The 18,302-nt window shown below is 38.9% G+C and overlaps 1 protein-coding gene across 1 annotated transcript in view; it reads right to left on the bottom strand.

The window, feature by feature from the left end:
* The window catches only part of ATP10B (ATPase phospholipid transporting 10B (putative)), a 116,085-nt gene extending 98,579 nt beyond the window's left edge, over positions 1-17,506 (bottom strand). Inside the window, exons 1-2 of the mRNA XM_026047500.1 lie at positions 17,392-17,506; positions 17,071-17,153 (exon numbers count right to left, since the gene is read on the bottom strand). The gene's annotated coding sequence lies outside the window, so the exon portion shown is untranslated. The remainder of the gene's footprint in view (positions 1-17,070; positions 17,154-17,391) is intronic.
* Positions 17,507-18,302: the final 796 nt, after the last annotated feature.

Below are 18,302 nucleotides of genomic sequence, written 5' to 3'. Positions count from 1 at the left end.
GGAACAGAGGCAGGAATTGAATCATTTGCCCCAATGCCACATCATTTGGAGCACAAACAGAATCAAATTTATTCTAAGGACTGTTCTTGTGCTCTGTTCCACAGAGATTTTTTTTTGTAGTTCTACCACCCTTTTTTTTTTCTATGCATTTCCAACAGCAAATGAGTTCATGTTTAGCTCTTTCACAAGCTACTCAATATGGAAGCCCCAAAATTGATATCTAGTCTAAAAACCTGAGTGAAATACAAAATATAGTTCCTTCATCAAGCCCATGATTTAAGGTGAAAGGAGAATTTCTGTCTTTGTTCAGTGGCTACAAGCAATCAGWCACTCAATGGGCTATTCCAGTGGCTGCCGTTTCACTTTTTCCCAGCTGGGATGCAGCCAGGTAGAGCTGCAAAGTGGCTGCTCCAGAGACTGCACGGGGTGAGTGGTACCATGATGAACATCCACCTTGGCTGGGCCACATACACAGCTTATTCCACTCTGGGCATCCAGGCAGGTTTGGAAGATCTCCAGAGAAGGAGACTCCACAACCTCCCTGAGCAGCCTGTGGCAGGGCTCTGYCAACCTCACAGCGAAGTTCTTCCTCACATGGAGATGGAACTTGCTGTGTTTCAGCTTTTATCTGTTATGCCTTATCCTGTCACTGGTTACCACCCTAATCCTCCCCTCATGTATTTATACATATTGATCATATTTCATACATRCATAAATATGTAGACACACATAGACATTACACAAGCTTAAACTTAAGCAACTTCACTAAACTGATCACTATCTGGGTACAAAACTGGTTTGGAAGCAATGAATATCAGTTGCTTTAAGAAGTGGACAGCATCTGGAAAGTCTGGCTGGATTTATGTGTATTGTGCCAGCTCGTCAAACCTGTAAGTGAAATTTCTCATCATACACCGTGCTAGACTACTGCCTAGTCTAACTATATAGGGAAATCTATCTTCCTAGAGGAGCAGAAGGAGGGGAAAATAAACATAAGAAATAATTTTAGATAATTTTTAACCATCATAGCGAAGTACACCTGATAAAGACTGCAAATAAGTATTTGAGAGAGCAGCAAGTGTTTGAACAAATGGTAACCCGAACTCGGACTATATCTCAGCTAATTTCAATAGGCAAGGGCTGGCACAAGTCCCCTCTGTGACCATGTAGCCATACAAGTCAGTCACACCTTCAACTACTGTAAAGACAGCGGCAATAAGTAGTCAAATTACAATTAATAGCAAAAGGAAACATTTGTAGTTTCTTCCAGCTGCTTTTGTGGCAGGTAGCAAAATCACCAGTTCATTTAGGCTAAATCGTTAGTACTAAACTCAGTGACAGCTGGAAGCAGAGTAATCTTGGAGCTAACTAGGGAGAGCACTCCACAAACGGAGCAGTTTGTTTCCATCTTGTTCATTACTAGCAACGGGCACGTGGACTGCCAGATGCCAGCAATAACAGACAGATGCTGAAAATAAAATTTATTTTCCTTTTATTCCCCAAAGAATCTGAAGGAATCAGCTGCATTCCTGAAATCAAGGGACAAACATGTTCTCTTTTTACCAGACTCCAAAGGATTCACTGTAGTACATGCGAGAATGTGTTACAAGATGCATTGTCAAAGAATTAATAAACAAAGAAAAAAAATGAGCTGCACAATAGGCAGTGAGCCTGTTAAGACACACACATCACGTCACTTGGATACAAAACACTAGAAATTTGAAATTTGTATTATGTCTGCAGAAAACAGCTTAACACAGCAGTTGCTYGAGGCCTGGACTTTGTCTGGCTTTTGGAGCGTTGCTGCACATTATCAGCAAATCTATCACACTCAAACAGGGTTGCCCTCCATGGCAGCACTGTTCTGGCTTTCCAGTTAAAACATCTCTCTATTCGTCACTTGTCTGCTGCAGAAAAAGCCTATCCCCACAGCAAAGTGATTTAGGAACTGCCATTACTACATATAAGAGAGAAGCCATAACGTGGTTCCCGTTGTTACTACTCTCTTTCCATTTCCACTCTACTCCACAGCTTACCCCTGGTTTTTAACTCTTCTAGTTTCTTCAGATTACRGGTCCTTAGTAGCAGCTGCCAGCACTCCAACCTACTCAGAGTCCATCTGTTGGGAAGCAACTGCTACAGATATTCGACTCATTGGTATATCCAACATCATGATTAAGTCAAAATGACATTTTTCCATCTATGAATCACTACACAATGTAATTTTTTAAAATTAACTACCTTTATCTGTTCACTAAATACCTGTTAACTAAAAAGCAGTGACAGAACAGTGAGATTTTAGTTTGCGGTATCAACGACTGTAGAAACATTTTGTCCTTTGGGTTCTGGTTGTTCACCAGTTTGAGAGATGTCTCTCCTCTTTGTAAGCTAGCCTGGATGCACATTACAGTCAAAGCATTAATTCCCTGGGCCCCTAATTCTGGATTTTATCCCTACAGAGATACAGAAATTCAAGAATGGTAACTACTTTCTCACACTTGACATTCATAATGTTTCATTTCTCATCAGGGAAAATAAAAAAGTATATTTCTACAGATAAATCTGAACTGGGTCACCAAGTCTAATGAAATGAAACATTCAGTAAATACAATTATGGGTAATTATAGTGACAGAAAAGAAACCAAAATATTGATTTGCTCAATTATTAACTTAATATAACAGTTCATTTGTTAATAATCTAGAATCACCCATTAACATTGGCTGCATAAATTCAAGGGTTGAAAACAGTGGAAGTTTAGACAAAGACACTCATTAAGCCTTTCATCTGCACAAAACTAATTTTCATTCATCATGAAAGTTCATCCTTGCTGTTTTAGATGGAAACTTCTACTGTAAGTTTATAATGATTAGCTAATAATAGCTTCAAATAGTACCCAAGCACAGAATTAGCACAGAATGTGTATACGTAAAAATCAGCAGCCTTCAATGGCCCTAGATAGAAATACTCTCATAATGCCTTACATTTATATCTGGTGATAGTAATTCATTTGCTGCTTTCCAGACATAATTCTCCATATAATTTACTAACTGCAACAGGAAGATTAATATAACAGCACTTTCCCAAGAGTGTTTAAAAAAAAATAGCACACACCTCTCCTCCCACCTGAGGGATCAAACAAACTTTGACAGCACATATTATAACATCCTTACACCYGTCAAACAGAACAGCCAGAAATACGGAGACTCCAGGCAAMTTGTCTTATCTGTAATTGACCTTCCTTTATCAAAATGCACAAAGCWGGCCTAAAAATATTTTTAAGAGCAYAGGAATTGCTCTCGAACCACTCTTGCATCTCTTGCTTTTGAGAATTTAGAATTCTGCATGACGTCTCATCTGCATTCCAAGTCTTTAGTCCAACACTAAACCAGGGTTAATATTTTGGGTCTGGAGTTGAGAAGATGGGAGTCATTCTCAACTTTTACTCTTGCAGAGTTAGGTCCTCATCAACTCTTCATACTGAGAGCTGGAGATCAGCTAGGAATCCACAAGAGTGTTTCCCCTAAAATAATTCTCAAAGATAGCAAATAAATACAGTGTAATTTGATATAATATTACCTGAAGTCTGTGGATAACCTGAAATAGCTCTGAGAAAAAATATAATGATTGCAGTAGTTTGTCTATGAATTCAGGCAACTTGAAATGAAGATTACATTTTCTACAACTACCTAAAGCACTTAAGGAAGACAGAATTTAAGGTCACATAGACTAGAATAACTTCTAAGCTGYGACACAGAGGCCAAACTGCATGTTGGTCTTCTAACATAGACAAATCATTGCAACATAGGAAGAGCACAACATGAAGAGCTGTAGTACCTGCTTGTTTCGAGCAGAATGTCCTCAAGCTGCATTTTTGCTCTTCATCCATAAAGAAATTAACTGCAGTGGACCAAGATGTCCTATGTGAAGAAATACTGAAAGCTGTGTTTTGCTCGTATAGTTATAGCAGTGCGGACTAGCCATGTCTCCATAACAGTGTGCACAGAACAGGGGGAAAGAAATCATTTGCTTCATATTTCTGATGGGGTCTAGATCATACCACCCATTATTTTTTTCCAATTTGTTTCATTTAGGATTATTATAATCCTRTTTATTTCTGTTCCATGATAAGGAATCTAGCTCAGCAGCTATGTCTCAAGGACACTTGAGAATAAAAGTAAAGGCTTTTCAAACTGATTTTTATGTGCATATTGGCTATTACACCATGACCAAGGTCTATAAATCTTTTATTTGAAAGAATAACAGTTCTTATTGATAATTGTTTGATCATGCAAGATYAAAGTGGGAATAACAAATCACCTTTATGGATTACTTGTGTACATCCAAGGAATGGGCTAAAATGCACTTCATGTTTGCTGATCAATCTGATTTGAATGTAACTAAGGATGTTTCCATGTATAATCTGTTAATGAAATGTCACACAGAAATGGAAGAAACATTTTCAATTATTTCAAACGATCAGTCACCTGTCTTCAGAGCAAACACACTGGCAGTGAAGCACTGGAAGATACTGGCACATAAATCATCTTATCATTGGCCCTCAGAAACAGTGTTATATCAACTTAATCAAAAGACTGCATGGCAACATCACAAAAGTCCACTAAATGGAAACATATATATGAAATATCACCCATACCTAGTTTAATTGTGCACCCAGCAGCTATTTTTTGATACTCTGCATTGAATGAACACTGCATTGTCTGGTTTTGAAAACCATGTCAAGATATTRTGATATTTTTCTCTGTTTCAGATATAACTGCTTACATACCTTAAATTCTGCAATGAATGATAGATTGTGCAAATCCCAGGGGGGAAAAAAAAAAAAAGGAAAATTCGAAACCTTTCTTGGAAGAAGAGGGGTGTAGCCATCCCTCCTCATCCTAAGCAGCCCTGTCAGCCCTAAGTGCCAGCTTTAACACAGTTCTTTCTCTAGTACATCTGGTTCTCCTTTCTTGCTGCTGCCCTTCCTATTTTTTCCCCTTTTTTCTCCCCTAGCTCATTAATATACATGGATGCCTCACTTGTGCTTGTACATAGGCAACCAGAATTAAACACTGTCAGAACTAAGCAACCAGAAATAAACAATGCCACCATATAGTGACGATTTGTTCTTGAAGCTGATCTCTACCATCACAGTCTAAGTATCAGAGAAATACATTTCCTATTTCACAAACAGAAGCCAAGCCACAAACAAACTTCCCATGCAAACAGCTGAAGGGCTAAATTAACTATTTCAATTCAATCTTCCATGTTCAGATCTTCAATCAATCTTCAGCAAGTTCAGTAACTTYTAACCAATGAAAGCTAGCTTTAATTCTAGACTATAATGAATATTTGAAAGCCCAACTCCTGAATCATTAAAATTCAWATCACATGTGATAGAGCCTTGGTAAAAGCCATTAGACAGTGATAGGGATGAGTATACAACCCCTTGAATAACAATTAACTCAAATCAATATAGAAAATAAAGGGAAGATTAGAAACTGGTGAAATTTACCCAGTGAGAACTAATTTGCATTTTTAGCAAAATGAATGATACATGATCAGTAAAGCTTTCATTAAGATGTATGCTGAAGTTCTCCAAATTCTTTTTAAAACATAGTACTAACAAACTGAAGTCTTCAGTAGAAAACATTCATTTACTGTGATTTATAATAAACTTCGTAATAAATTTGTAATAAACTGGAACTTGGACAGCTCATATCTGTGAATTTTAATTTTTACCACAAATACAGAGAAACTGGACTCTAGCAGAAGTACAGCAACGGACTAAGTTAGATTAGCTRAGAAGCTTGAGTTGATATTTCTAAGATATGCAACAAGAAGATTTAAGCTGCGGCACTTAAGACTGACAGAAGAAGTCAGTCACGGCGAGCTGGGAAGAGCCTGTTTGCTCTGAGCGTAACCACTGGAAAGACCGGCTGGTGCCTCATTAACACTGCAGCAGCCAACACAGCATGGAAAAAGATGCAGATGAGAGTCACCACCTTGTTATGCAAAAGCCCTGAAAGTTTTGGTTCCAGCTCAGCATATATGCATACACTCAACCACAATTCATTCAATTTGAACAGTCACAGCACACTGTAAAATTCAATGCAGGAATCCAAAGCTATTTTCCCTCTGGATGTCTACCAACAAATTCTCATTATGTATCAAGGCTGACAGGCAAAGCTTTGCAACATTCCAGATAATTATTTGAACTCTCCCCTCAACAAATCAAATAAATAACAACTCCCTACTCATGTTGCAGTCATCTTTCTCCTGCTTGTTTTCTTTCCATATCACAACACAGAACATTCTGATGTTTTTCTTTACTGTCTCTGTGTGAGAAAGGGCAATAAAAAGTGGGAAATACACATACACAGAAACAGATGACAACCTGCTATGACTATAAATTATTTGACTAAAGAGCTGTTTCTTRCAAGGTCTCCTAAAATTGTTTGACATATTGTTGATATTTTGAAAAATCAACAAGCAATGATTGTAAGCAATGATAATATTTTCCCTGTATTTTCCCCCCTCCACCCCTTGCTCAAGGGATGGCATTATTTACGCCTTTTTATTTCTTGCCTTTTCACCCATCTCATTTGCCTAAAGCATCACAATAGTGAATTAATAAACATCACCTCTGGTATGATAAGAGATCATTGCTGAAGGTACTCCTCTCTCATCCCTTCTCTTTCCACAAAGTGRAAAGATTCCAGGATTCCACAACGAAGCACATATCACACAAGCTGTCTACCACACCAGGCCCTTTCCCATCACAGAGGTCCATATCAGTAACCTGCTCCTGAACCAAAATCTCCATTTCCTGACCAGCAGTAGTCTGTGGCCCAACAGATACTAGCTGGGAGAAAACAACAAAGCAACAACACAAAAAACAAACGAATACCCCACAGTGTTCAAATTACAACAACGAAGATTCTCTTGGATGGTTCTAGGTAAACAGAAAAACCCTTCACATGCCAGCACCATGCCAGCAAGAGGACCCGCACTGCAGTGTCTAGCAGATTGTTAAGGTCCATGGGCTACAACTTTTTGGATATGGGAGCGATCAGAGTGAGAATGTAAAGCCTGACAGCACTAATGTGCACCCAGCTTTGTGTTTCTGAAGTAATGTATTGTGCCCCTTTTAGAGATAGTTAAGTCCTATGAAAGAGTTTGCTGTTTCATATGGAAAACAGGGGAGAGACTGAGGAGTATTGATTAAATCTTTTAGTYTAGCTCTCCTTCAACAAGTTCTCTTCCGGGTTTTTGCTGGCCACACCACCTGCCCTGCTTCCTGCTGCCTTTTCAAGCAAGTGTTTGTTCCTGTCACCTCAGACCWCTTGCTTGATGGATTGTTCAACACCACTGGAAAGGACGGAGGGGAAATAAATTAGCTGTCACGTGAAATGTAGTTGCGTTGTGGGGAATATTTAATAGAGGTAAATAAAGAGTACAATATTGTAGGCACGCAAGAGAAGGAAAAGGGATGAAACCACAAAGACAGCAGAAGTTTAGTCAGGATGTAAAGGCAGACAAGAACACTGCGGCCAGTAGATCTATTCTGTCTAGATAGAAGGCATGGCTTATTAGCCTATAGTCTGGATTTGCATGAAGGCTTATCTAACTTTAAACATGCATCTGTACATCCATCATATCCCTCACTAATCTGTAATCAAACTCCAGACAGAAATGCATCAATTCCCATTTCATACAAACACAATTGTGGCCTATATAGGATAGCTCACAACTCAAAATGGCCAGGTTTTCAAGCACAGGGAAGTGAGAGTGGGGAATTACAGAATGAATGTAGCACAGTGAAATTTTAAACATATCATCCTTACCTTCCTGTAAGGTCTGCATGACATGGGAATAAATCATCTAATTCTACGAGTCTAACAATGCCTACTACATCTGCACAATAGCATTTGATGAGAGAATAACAAGATGTTTTCCCTTGCCTGTTAAGTCTTTGAAGACGTCATTAATTAGAGATAGAACTTCAACTTCTTTTCTTGCTCTTAAAACTTTTATTAAACTCAGCAGACTGGTTGCTTGTACTGTAACTCAGGAGAGCTGGGCTACCTTTAAAAATGGGAAAACATTGTCAGTGCATGAAGMCTCAAGCTAGATTTGCTTCTTGACCAGCAATTTGAGACTGTACTATTTCATTACTAACAAATATTCTAAAAAGAAAAAAGTGCATATATTCTTTGGTGTTAGCAAGGGCATGAGAATATCAGCATAGCAGTCATATGTTCCCTAAATAAGCTTGCTGTGTAAAGTYGTGTTAATGTTCCAAACATTAAATAAGCACTGAACAGCATGATTGCACAAGTCTGATTTTTTCCTATATTTAAGTAAATTTTAATTTAGACTAAAATGTCTTAAGACACTGAAAAAAGGCAATGAAAGGTTTCCAAAATATTCTTTTCTATTTCCCATTCTCWTTCTAACTTGTTCTTTTCCCTTAGAAAAAGAAAACTCTAGCTACAAGGCTTTTTAAACAAGCAAACATAAAATACATAGCTAACATTCCTAGGCCTTCCGTGCAGTTCCTTGTAAGATAAAGTCTGTGATGTTTGGTAGGCTGCGGTTAAGAAGTGGCCTCAACAATGACCATAGAACTACACTAACCTACTACCCAGCAGTCCTAATAAATATATTCCTCTTGATCAATGCAGTGAAGGGTTTGTTCTAGGCTAAAGACAACCTGCATATCCGTATAAAGTCTGTTTTCAGAAAATACAGCAAATCTCTGTCTACAGCATTCTATATTTAAAAAATACTCCCCATAATTGGCAAGTCAAAAAAATAAATAAATAAAAAGGAGTTCTCATGTCAAGATGCAACTGATGAGTTGCACGGAATGACATTCAAGACATCAGCCCCTGCCTGCTTTCTCATTCTTTATTATCACCATTTAATTTCTCAATAACTCTTCTGTAACATCAACATGTCACATAGTCTCACAGAGAGCATAAAAAAGCCTTCACAAAAGATGACATCCAAGTGGAAAAAAATGGCAGGTTTATGAAACAATGAAGAACTAGAGGAAAGTAGTAAGCTAAAGAGGTCTGTTAGTCAGTGTAACAATGCCAGGTAGAGATATAAAAGTTACAACAGTAAAAGCTATAAGCAATGGTTACATGAACTGAAGATCAAAGATCACGACAGGAATTCAATAGGCCTGAAATATTTTTTTTCCCATGTTTTCATTGCTCTTGAATGAAACCTSAAGAGATTAGTTCAACACAGCAGAGATTATAGCAGAAATGGATGTTACAAGATTAAGAAAAAAAACACATGAAATGTTGCCTGAACATGAAATGCTAGAAAGTACATTCCCTGCTGATGCTGTGTTTTATACAAGACTGAAATGTTATGCAAAAGGTCTAATGCAAGATTTGAGATTGAAGGTATATTAGTTCTATTTACTAGTTCAGGCCTCTCTCAAATTTAAATGAGATGATTTGCTAATAACTGTCTGTCTGGATTTTCTTGAATGCTAAATTGGAACCGGGCAGCTTATGAAAGATGAGCAAGGCAGAGCAGAAGACAGCTTGAATGGTGTCAAAAGCATCAACTGTGTCAATTGCAGCAGGAGACCTGCAGTGAAATAAGGCAGAGAAGCCAGAGCAGATGCAAGCATGCTATCATAAATATGCTAGGAGTAGCAGTTAATTAGAAGATAAGGAAAATGTATTAGTACAGGAAAAATAATGAGCTCACAAAATTAACTGCATTTGACAAAGAAAAATATTGGGGAGAATACCAAAGGTTATAGAAGGGGCAACTGTAATTTCCAGTCTTAAGCATATCTAAATTTACAATTTTAATAGAATTTTTGAAGTTCCTTTACTTAGGATTAAAAACAAAAGGCTGCTTCTAAGAAGTTCAGGCTATTTTGCTATTCTTCACGTGTATGCTTTGGTTGATACTATTCATACTTTGCTAACTTTAACTCTGATTGCCCTTATTCAAATGAATGCCTGTTTTCCAATTTCAGCCTTTTCTCCTCAAGTTCCTTTCCCTGCTTCGTTATGAAGAAAAAATGCTTTGTTTTTCTTATATGGTTCTTTGGTATCTTGTGTAGGTGTTTTATAAAAATGTGAAGTTCAATGCAGGACACACRGGTAGTGTTTCAATTGTTACGCGAAATATTCCAGACCTGCTCTGTGATCATATAAAATTGGGGTTCATTTGTTCACAGACATACAAAGTTAATGCTCCTGTATCTAAAAATCATTAAGTAATTAAACTTAGGTGGAAATCATTGATTTTGTTCATCAAATTACATAGAATAATAGAATTTTTTAAAATAGCAGCAGTTACATTCACCACAGTGACACCATAATTGTAGTATACAGCATACAGTAATTGTGTAGGTGTAATCACAGAGTCACAGAATGGCTGAGGTTGGAAGGGACCTCYAGAGACCTAGTCCAAACCCCCTGCTCAAGCAGGGACACCTAGAGAACGTTGTACAGGGTCACATCCAGCTGAGTTTTGAAGATCTCCAGAGAGGGAGATCTGCTCTCTGGACAGGAAAAGTGTGTGTGTGTGTGTATGTATATCTATATATATACACATCTATACACAAAAAGTGTGTGTGTGTGTGTGTATATATATACACACACACAAGTGTGTGTGTATACATAACATATGTGTATGTACACACACACACTACATACTTTGCATTTCAAAGCATAGCTAAATAATGAAAATATACTTGACAAACTAATAAGAGTAACAAAATTACTGATAAACCTTTAGATTTTTCACGATATAAATCTTAAAGACAGGAAATTCATCAGTTAGAAAATCTAAAAATAGACTGAGAAATACAGATTTGCTTAGCAATGTAAACAGAGCCAGGTCATTTCAGATCAGCATTCTGAAAGAAGCTTAAATCGTGCCTAAAATTCAGTGAATGTCAATGAGATTTCAGAAACTGTATTTCTTGCCTTTCTTGATATATTCCCAAATTGCAAAATATTGGCCATAAGTCAAAGTACCCAGTGAATTGAATGCCTTTTGCCTGCATGTTTTGGGTCAAAGCATCAAAGTGAAGCCAGATATGTGGCTTGGGAACCTGCAAGCAGCAAAAACAGAAGACAGTTTATAAATCCCTGTAAAAAGATTAGCAATGCCCTATGTACTTGGCTCTGATCAGAAAGACGAAAGGGAAAGCCACAATATAAATTATGCAGACCAGTGGCTTCAGTTSAGAAAAAATAATGTTTGGTATGAAGGTGTCGCAGCCAGTAGAGTGTTTGAAGTTAAAAATAAAGCAAAACCCGCTAATCAGAAACTCAGCAGCACACCATAATCAAACTCCTGCAAACTTGGTCATGCCTGTTTTTTTCTTTTGGCTACACAGCCTTCTACCTACCTAACGTGAATCTCAGCTTAACAGTCTGCTGTCAGAAAGACAACACTGAGAACCAAAYCAGTGCCTTGTTATCCCACCCACATCAGCATCCACTGCCCTCCAGCTGCCGCTGCCTGCCCTGCGGGACCAGGGCGCAGAGGCAGCAGCGCGTGGCCCCTGCTGCCCGGGGCGCTCCCGAGCTGCAAGGCTGCTGCTCGTAGGCGCTGGTTAAACCCTCTCTGCGGTTCAGTCCATGCCCTCGCGAGGACCGAACTTAACCTTCTTCTACATATCTGCCCAGTTGCTCCACAAATAATGCTAGAATAAGAAAATGGCAGAGAGATCTGATTTGCACTTCTGCACCTGCTGCTTTTTGGCAATATTATAGTACTAGCAATAACATCAAACTGTCAGGAAATTCAAGAGTGAATCATAAAATGCTAGCATCAGACATTGCCCAGAGTCCATAACTGCAAGACATCTGAATTGCAGAGGTCAGAAATGGATTAGGTAATTGCAAACCGACACTGTGGTATTTTCTGCTTCCATCGTTCAGCCTAAATTTATTAAATAAAAAAGAAACGATTCTCCCGCCCCCAAATCCAATCAGCCAGTTCCCATATTTCAGGACCAGTAACATTCAAAAAGAATTGGCAAGCGCTCCATGAAAATAGTAAGCACATTCAGATATCTTTACTGTGCTTGAAAATGTTTATTTCATCATTACCCATCTGTTTTTGCAAGGTTTCTTATGGAATAAGGTACCACTCAACATGCAGAAAGTGGCAGTCTAAACCCAGTGTTTGCTTAAAATTTACATTAGGTTTTAAAGCTGCCAGTGTCGTAAAAACGCAGCTCTCAAGGGGCATTCAGAGAAACGACCAGTGCAAAAGGAACCAGCTTGGTTTCATATGGCCCAGTGTTCTGGAGATTTCATACTCTAGAAACCAGTTGGAGATCAAAGGAGTACGGGCGGCTCTACTGGGGGGTTGATCTTTCCTACTTTAAAGAGATATCAAGGTGCTGCTCTGGAAACAGTCAGTTGAACTGCTTGACCACTACACATTGGCACATAACTTGAACCACACTGTCCCACACTGTCCCCAAGTACAGGCTGTTTTCACCTTTTTTTTTTCCCTCTTTTTTTTCTCCTTTCCCTGCCCCCCCCCCACCCTTACAGACAATATGCAATGGAAGGTGAGTGGATAGGGATCTGTAGTGGCAGGCAGACTTCTGTGCTAGTGTAAAGCTTGATTAAAAAAAAAAGGTTTCCTATCTTCCTGCAGAATTAATCTCTAGCTTTAGGGCTGTCCACTCTATCAGTATCTTATGTGCCTAAGCAGCAAAGAAAGGACTGCTCAGCAGACCAGTGATGCAGCGAGAGTGCAAATGAACAAAAAGGAACAGGACTTTTGTGAAAGTTTCCTTAAAATACTACAGTCAGCCCARGATGAACTCTTCATAAAACTCACTTGGAGAGAAAACAAATATTCCATGCAAGGGAGGCTGTGAAAAGCTCATTAGCTAAGCAGAGCACAGCTCCAGCACTCGCAGGCACTCGCTGCCGTATCTCCAGCCACTTCCTAATCACTGAGGCTTCGCACATTTGCGCATAGGAAGGCAATTTAAATTCCACTGAGAGTGAGGGCAAGAATCAGATATCAAACTTGACTATGAGGCTATCACGCTTTGCAGGCAGCACTTACTTTGTCAACAATATAAGCACAAGATTAATGAAGACAACTGTTACAGGCGACTCTGGGTCCTGACCCAACAGACTGCAAGTTGCTTAGGTCTCTGCTTTTCTTCACTCAGATCATTAAGCAGGGCAGGGGGAGAAACATTTTCTCATCYGAACATTTCAGTAGTTCGTAAGACGCTATTGAGCTTAGCACATTAGCTCCATGCCCAACACTGGAAATGTTTTAAAAGGAAAGTTCACTAAACAKTGGGGGGAAAAAATCCAGTCAACACTGCAGCTCTTCCTAACAGTTCCTGCTCTGAGATTACRTAAGTGATCTGAATTAAGTGAGAACTATCACCCTTGGGAACAATTTCCAACAGAACTAATGAAAGCACATGGAGTTCGTTATGTCCAGAAGCTGTCACTGTTTGCAACAGTATTTAGAGCACATCTTGATGCTGACTCACAGATGCCAAGCTTATTATATCACCTCTCGGTGGTTCAGTTCAGTCAGCTATGAAGTTCAGCATCTGGTTCCCTTTTGGGGATTTATTTATTAAGAACACCTACATGAATTTTACACATAGGGAGATGGACTGTAAAGATACAAAGGATTGATGACTGAATGGAACATTAATGCTGATACAGAGCACATTTAACTATCTGTACAGGACCTGATCCAGAAAGAGAGATGCAGCCAAGGTGATAGGATTACTCAAATGCTTCAAGTTGTGATTTTCTGGGTCCATAATCCTTAAGTGGCTAAACCAGCCTCTAACCAGGACAGTCACAGTGAAGACCTATCCCTAATTCCTAAACCAGCTGGAAGTTCAGAAAGCAGCCGTACAGCTTTCTGTTTGCAGAATACCTCTGATGAGCAAGTGTTGAAATACTCTGCTCTGAGCACTCTTTGTAGAGGTGAGGCCAGGGAGCYGAGTGGCAGAAGTTCAGCTGGGCTGGTACCTCCGACTCTCGGCAGAAAGCTYGTAGAAATTAACAAAAGGACTGCCGCTAACTGACAACACTAATAACGCTCAAGTACAAACCCCACAGGAAGCAACKTTTCCCATTTCTCATCACTGTCTGGAAAACAACAAAATCCGATAGAACAGATCGATTCTAGTCCATCAACCTATTTAATGATGTAACAGACTACATGATAATTCTACCTTAAAATAATTTGAGACCTTCTTTTCTTATCCCTTGTTTTCCAATACCCACCACATCTTCTCACAGACATGTAATTAGTTTGCAATTTAATACTCACTAGGGATATCAAATATTAATGTTTCACGCCATAATAAAGTCTGTAATCCCATCCTCCAGATCTTGCTACAGGTGTCTCTCTTCCTTTTCTATCTTTTTCTGACATTGTTACAAGACAGATACTGCAAATCCCAGCTCTCAGGCCAATATACATTTCATTCTGTCTCATGTCAAAGTTACACTTCAGAGCTCAAGGCTATTATGTTTGCATACTTGTACCCGAGAGTGGGCGGCTTTCAAGTGTCCAGGCTGGAACAAAAACAAACAACTAAAAAAAAAGAGCCAACAAAAAAGTAACAAAATGTACTCATAGAAACTGTGTGATGGGATAGGTATTTCACACATATTCCACATGAGAGAGATAACAAATACATGGTCTCTCGGTCAGAAAAGCATTAGTATAATCAAGGCTAGACATAAAATAAAAAAAAATTAAAAAACCCTCTATATTGGACTGGATTTCTTCTTGCCTGCCTTGAAGCACCAAAGGAGAATTGTCTCCCACACACACAGACACTCACACAAAATCTAAATTTGGCTGCCAAAAAGTAGCCCCCGCCATTCTTTTCATGAGAGGACTCTGAGCAAAGGCCAGAGCAGCTTTTAGACAACAGCACGCAATGTTATTTAATTGGTTTACATTTAGCACAAGCCTCACACGCAATTCTGCCTTCTCTGAGATCTTTGACATTTTTCCCCCAAAGTTTTCAATTTGAAGAACCTGCTCTGTAAAAAATTATCTTTCACAAAAGGTCAGCTCATTACAGAGAAATATAATGGCAGGAAGAATCTATTCCAACTTTAAGTTCATCTTTCCATTCCAAAGCATTGCTTTAGCCTCTCTTTCGAGACGTAGAATTTCTTCTGAAAATCATTTTTATCTTATGCTGTTGAGAGATTATATCTATAAATTGATGTCTTTTAATACAGTGCTCTTGCCTGTTCTCCAGATAACAAGTGTTCCCAGCTTCTGAAGTTACATTTAGCAATTGCTGGACTATGATAATGCCTGCTGGGGCCCACAYGCAGGGGCTGGTTGGTGGGGGCACCACTTGGGCCAGCAGCTACTTGCAGTTCTCAGGAGCTCTGCGCTCCCTCGCTGCCAAGCTCAGGACTAGAAACAGCTCAGGACTAAGTCCGCATAGCAGGCACCTGTGGATGGGCTCAGCCTGCCCAGCTGCCTGGACCACGAGGCCCAGAATTTTATCGTTCCCAAAGAAAACAGTTTGTTTTCTTTTCCAGTAAATATTGGATTAAAGAATGAAAATTAGAGCATCACTCAGCACTTACCTAAGTCTTTTTTTTCCAGGCAAAACACAGGGAAATCAATTTCCCTGGAAACAARATTTAATCCATTCCTAACACTTTTGCAACCCTAACATTGTACAGCTGCTACATTTAAGAAAAATAAATCATTACAGAAAACAACATTACATTGAATCCCCCTCACACTGCAGTACTCGCCTACCTGAATGTTGGAAGAAGATGACCAATTTCATGACACCAAGACAGTCCAAAGAAGGAACACCACTGAAATCACACCAAAGTGAGGGTTTCTGGATTTAATGGTGCAATAGGCTTCAGCTGGGTCAAAACCAGCAGCTTTTCTCCCTGCACTTTCTTCATCCTGTCCCACCTGACGATCATCTGAAGCCCTGGCCCAGGTGCTTCATCCACTAAGGGTGAATCTACCAGCGGCCTACCAGAACCTACCAGAAACAGTGTTTCACCTCTAGAAACAGGAGTGCCTTGACAATAAAATGGTCACAATCAGACAATACACTCTATTATGTACACGGGTTGATATTAAAATTGCTAAAACTAGTGTGTTAATTGTTAATTAATTGTTGTATGAAGAGGTATCCAGAATAAGAAATGGAACATGATGAAACTTAAATTAATCCATGGTGACTTCCTTTAAGGAGAGAAGACAAACTGCTAATGACTTGCAGCTCTTAAGGGTGGGTAGGCAAGTAGGATAAATTTACAAATAACTACAGTAGTTGAGAAGTTACCTGTTCTCAACTCCATAGCCAAAGAGCTAGTGACACATATAATCTATCTTTTGACTAAGTCTAACTTTAAAAACCTGCTCTCTTAGGAACATTGCAGGCCATTTTTCAGAAAACTGAGGCTGTAATTAAAAAAAATAGAACAGAGTATCTATATCTTATATTACAGAGTGTCTTTTCAAGCAATTAAAATATTTGTGTGTAAAAATTAACTAKACTCTATTACATCAACTGATTAGCCATCACATCCGGTCCAGTTAATTAACAATTGTTCATTCTCACCAGATAARTTTGAATTATTTTTCAGGGTTCTCACTAAACTGACTAAGCTCTATCAGCATATTGAAAAGTTCACAGCAGGAAAACCACTGCTGCCTATGGATCTAGCAGGTCTGCAGTCCTGGGGGGCCTCTCCCTTGATAGCGATGGGTAGCTCTGTAATATAAGGTAGATACTGTTTTATAGTTTTCAATAAAAGCATAGATTTCTCAATTTTACTTGTAAACTTCTTATTTCTTAACCTGTATGAAACAGCTACTTTCTCATTACAAAACAGGCTGTTGAGATCAGGGGAGCAACATGATAAAATTTAAACAGAAGATTTCAAAACAAGTGCAAGATAAAGTAAAGGAGATAAAGTACCTATTTACATATTTATAGAGGTTAAAAATACAAGGAAATATTCCTGCTACTAGAGCTGCTTAGACATTTTGTGCTAAAATCCTCTCACCTTTACTGAGAAACAAGAAGTTCAGACAAACACAGCTTGCAGGGCAGGCTCGTTCGAGATGAATTTTAAAGCTCAATACAGACCTAAAACAAAATGGAAGATGGCACAATAGGATACAAACCTTCCCTAAACAAGATGTTTAAATTTACCTTTAAACAACATTTTATAATTTAACTTAAAGTGTACTGACAGCACAACCAAAATAGCAGAACAGAGTATTTCGGTTAAGCCTGGCCTTGTTTGGGGGGATATTCGTTTAGTTTGTGCACATTTTCTGCCCCAGGTCAGGATGAGGAAACCATTTCTCCTTGCGATACTGACCCAGTTAGTCCCARAGTAACTCGTAGGTGACAAGCACAGCTCAGAAGGTCTTTTCTTGCTCAAGGAGACAGAAGTGGAGGGAAAAATGTTTTGGCAAGGTGAGTTGCTGGAACAGCTCGAGGCAGCAGCGGCTGTTCAAGAGGACACAGCCATACTCATTCCTGCTCCCTGCCAAATAGAGGGGGGAAATAAAGTTGGAAAAGGACAGAAAAGACTAGTAGATGGCAACAACAGTCCTATTCTGAGCCCTCTAAGCACCCTTTAATTTACCTTAGAGGTACTTTTTAAATTAAATACACAAAGATGAAAGAAAAGAGACAACAGAAAAATGTCCTCACTTYGATGTCCGTGAGGGGAAGGGTTTGATTTGGAGGTTCCCCCTACACAAACAGAACTAGATCAGTACTAGGAACACTGAGTAGGCTCAAGTAGCTCTATCAGTTATTTAAATTTCTTGTTAATTTGGACAATAAAAGTACACATTTGCAGTAGTGTTTTGCAAAGGAAAATAACTCCTCCCAAAATTGAACAAAGAGCTTAAAACTTTCTTATAGCAAACAGATGCTTAAAATCAAACAAGAGTCCTAACGAATCAGTTCTTGAGATAAACATACATTCATGATTTAATTCAGTTTACACTCAAAATCATTGCTATAAATGTGTGCTAAGAAGTCAATAATAGGAATAATAGGAATAAATTGGGTGGGTCTCACACTGCCGAGCTGCTGACAACAAACCCTTCATGGTCAAAGAGACCCAACCGTTTCATTAACGGACATACTAACACCAAAGTTGGAAGAAATCATTCATCCACAAAATAACGCACCAGATACACACAGCCAACAACTAAGCTAAAGAAATATTGAGAGGCTTTCTATATTTTAAGACTATGTAAGATGAATGTCTCATTT

This window comes from Nothoprocta perdicaria, unplaced genomic scaffold (genome assembly GCF_003342845.1).
Source record: "Nothoprocta perdicaria isolate Ctin4 unplaced genomic scaffold, notPer1 scaffold_5, whole genome shotgun sequence".
Classification (NCBI taxonomy): domain Eukaryota; kingdom Metazoa; phylum Chordata; class Aves; order Tinamiformes; family Tinamidae; genus Nothoprocta; species Nothoprocta perdicaria.
The sequence above is the reverse complement of the archived record's forward strand: the minus strand, read 5'-3'. Positions and strand labels throughout refer to the sequence as shown.